Below are 3,535 nucleotides of genomic sequence, written 5' to 3'. Positions count from 1 at the left end.
AGCCAGCACTGTCAGTGCTCCCACCACACAGCCAGCACTGAAAGTGCACTTCCCCACCCCAGCCACAGAGCCAGCACTGCCAGTGCACTTACCCCCCACAGAGCCAGCACTGCCAGTGCACTTCCACCCCCCCCACAGAGCCAGCACTGCCAGTGCACTCCCCCCCACAGAGCCAGCATGGCCAGTGCACTCCCCCCCCACAGAGCTAGCAGTGCCAGTGCACTTCCCCCCCACAGAGCCAGCACTGCCAGTGCACTTCCCCCCCACAGAGCCAGCACTGCCAGTGCAACCCCACACAGCCAACACTGTCAGTTCTCCCACCACACAGCCAGCACTGTCAGTGCTCCCACCACACAGCCAGCACTGTCAGTGCTCCCACCACACAGCCAGTGCTGTCAGTGCACCCACCACACAGCCAGCCCTGTCAGTGCTCCCCCACACAGCCAGCACTGTCAGTGCTCCCACCACACAGCCAGCACTGTCTGTGCTCCCACCACACAGCCAGCATTGTCAGTGCTCCCCCACACAGCCAGCACTGTCAGTGCTCCCACCACACAGCCAGCACTGTCTGTGCTCCCTCCACACAGCCAGCATTGTCAGTGCTCCCCCACACAGCCAACACTGTCAGTGCTCCCCCACACAGCCAGCACTGCCAGTGCTCCTCACACAGCCAGCACTGTCAGTGCTCCCCCACTCAGCCAGCACTGTCAGTGCTCCCACCACACAGCCAGCACTGTCAGTGCTCCCCACACAGCCAGCACTGCCAGTGCTCCCCCACACAGGCAGCACTGTCAGTGCTCCCCCACACAGCCAGCACTGTCAGTGCTTCCACCACATAGCCAGCACTGTCAGTACTCCCCACACAGGCAGCACTGTCAGTGCCCCCCCTCACACAGCCAGCACTGTCAGTGTTCCCCCACACACAGCCAGCGCTGTCAGTGCCCCCCCCCCAACACAGCCAGCACCGTCAGTGCTCCCACCACACAGCCAGCACTGTCTGTGCTCCCACCACACAGCCAGCATTGTCAGTGCTCCCCCACACACCCAAAACTGTCAGTGCTCCCCCACACAGCCAGCACTGTCAGTGCCCCCACCACACAGCCAGCACTGTCAGTGCTCCCACCACACAGCCAGCACTGTCAGTGCTCCCCCAAACTTCCAGCACTGTCAGTGCTCCCCACACAGCCAGCACTGTCAGTGCTCCCCCCACACAGCCAGTCCTGTCAGTGCTCCCCACACAGCCAGCACTGTCAGTGTTCCCCCCACACAGCCAGCACCGTCAGTGCTCACACCACACAGCCAGCACTGTCAGTGCTCCACCCACACAGCCAGCACTGCCAGAGCTCCCCCTACACAGCCAGCACTGTCAGTGCTCCCCCAGACAGCCACCACTGTCAGTGCTCCCCCCGCACAGCCAGCACTGCCATTGCACTCCCCCCCCCACAGCCAGCACTGCCAGTGCACTTCACCCCACAGAGCCAACACTGCCAGTGCACTCCCCCCCCACAGCCAGCACTGTCAGGGCTCCCACCACACAGCCATCACTTTCAGTGCTCCCACCACACAGCCATCACTTTCAGTGCTCCCACCACACAGCCAGCACTGTCAGTGCTTCCCCACACAGCCAGCACTGTCAGTGCTCCCACCACACAGCCAGCACTGTCAGTGCTCCCCCACACAGCCAGCACTGTCTGTGCTCCCCCACACAGCCAGCAATGTCAGTGCTCCCCCCACACACCCAGCACTGTCAGTGCTCCCCCACTGTCTGTCTGTGTGTCTCGCTGTGTCTCTGTGTCTGTCTGTGTCTCAGCCTCTGCCTCTGTCTGTGTCTCTGTGTCTGTCGGTGTCTGTGTCTCACTCTCTGTCTCTGTCTGTATCTCCGTGTCTGTCTGTGTCTCAGTCTCTGTCTCTGTCTGGGGCACATTCTGCTGCACAGACTGTGTTTAGGTGTGAGGCACCCACCCAGCTGATCGGCATTGGGGGAGTCACACACACCCAGCTGATCGGCCATGGTGGAGGCACACACCCAGCTGATCGGCAATGGGGAGAGGCACACATCCAGCTGATCGGCAATGGGGGAGTCACACTGACCCAGCTGATCGGCAATGGGGGTGAAGCACACACCCAGCTGATCGGCAATGGGGGAAGCACACACCCAGCTGATCGGCAATGGGGGGAAGCACATCCCAGCTGATCGGCAATGGGGGGAGCACACACACAGCTGATGGGCCATGGGGGAGTCACACTGAACCAGCTGATCGGCCATGGGAGAGTCACACTGACCCAACTCATCGGCCATGGGGGAGTCACACTGAACCAGCTGATCGGCCATGGGAGAGTCACACTGACCCAGCTGATCAGCATTGGGGGAGTCACACTGTCCCAGCTGATCGGCCATGGGGGAGTCACACAGACCCAGCTGATCGGCCATGGGGGTGTCACACTGATCCAGCTGATCGGCCATGGGGGAGTCACACCCACCCACCGACAGTCTCTCCTGGTAATGCAGAATGGTAAATCTCTGCCTGTGTCTCTGCCTGTATGTGTCCAATTCTCTCTCTGTCTGTGTTTCTGTCTGTTTCTCTGTCTGTGCCTGTGTCCCTGTCTGTGTCTGTGCCTGTATCTGTGTCTATGCCTCTGTCTGTGTCTCCGTCTGTGTCGCTGACTCTGTCTGTGTCGCTGACTCTGTCTGTGTCTGTGTCTCTGTCTGTGTCTCTGTCTGTGTCTCTGTCTGTGTCTCTGTCTGTGTCTGTGTCCCTGTCTGTGTCTGTGTCTCTGTCTGTGTCGCTGACTCTGTCTCTGTCTGTGTCTCTGTCTGTGTCTCTGCCTGTGTCTGTGTCTCTGTGTCTGTGTCTGTGTCTGTGTCTCTGTCTCTGTCTGTGTCTCTGTCTCGGTCTCTGTGTCGGTGTCAGCGTCTCTGTGTCTGCCTATGTCCCTGAAACTGACTGCGTTTCTGTCTGTGTCTCTGCCTGTGTCTTTTTCTCTCTCTCGGTCTGTGTCTGTCTGTGTTTCTGTCTGTGTCTCTGTCTGTGTCGCTGTCTCTGTCTGCGTCGCTGTGTCTGCCTGTGTCTCTGTCTCTGCCTGTATATCTGTCTGTGTCCCTGTCTCTGTCTTTGTTGGTGTCTGTGTTTCTGTGTCTGCCTGTGTCTCAGCCCGGGTCTCTGTCTGTGTCTCTGAATCTGACTGCGTTTCTGCCTTTGTCTCTGCCTGTGTCTTTTTCTCTCTCTCGGCCTGTGTCCGTCTGTGTTCCTGTCTGTGTCTCTTTCTCTGTCTGTGTCTGTGTCTCTGTCTGTGTCCCTGTCTGTGTCTGTGTCTATGCCTGTGTCTGTGTCTCTGCCTGTGTCTGTGTCTCTGTCTCTGTCGCTGTTTCTGTCTGTTTCTCTGTCTATGTCTGTGTCTGTGTCTCTGTCTCTGTCTGTGTCTCTGTCTGTGTCTATGCCTCCGTCTGTGTCTCCGTCTGTGTCTGTCTCTGTCGCAGTCTCTGTCGCTGTATGTGTCTCTGTCTGTGTCTCTGTCTGTGTCTCTGTCTGTGCCT

Source organism: Scyliorhinus torazame, unplaced genomic scaffold (assembly GCF_047496885.1).
Source record: "Scyliorhinus torazame isolate Kashiwa2021f unplaced genomic scaffold, sScyTor2.1 scaffold_82, whole genome shotgun sequence".
NCBI classification, from domain to species: domain Eukaryota; kingdom Metazoa; phylum Chordata; class Chondrichthyes; order Carcharhiniformes; family Scyliorhinidae; genus Scyliorhinus; species Scyliorhinus torazame.
Note: the sequence above shows the minus strand (reverse complement) of the source record.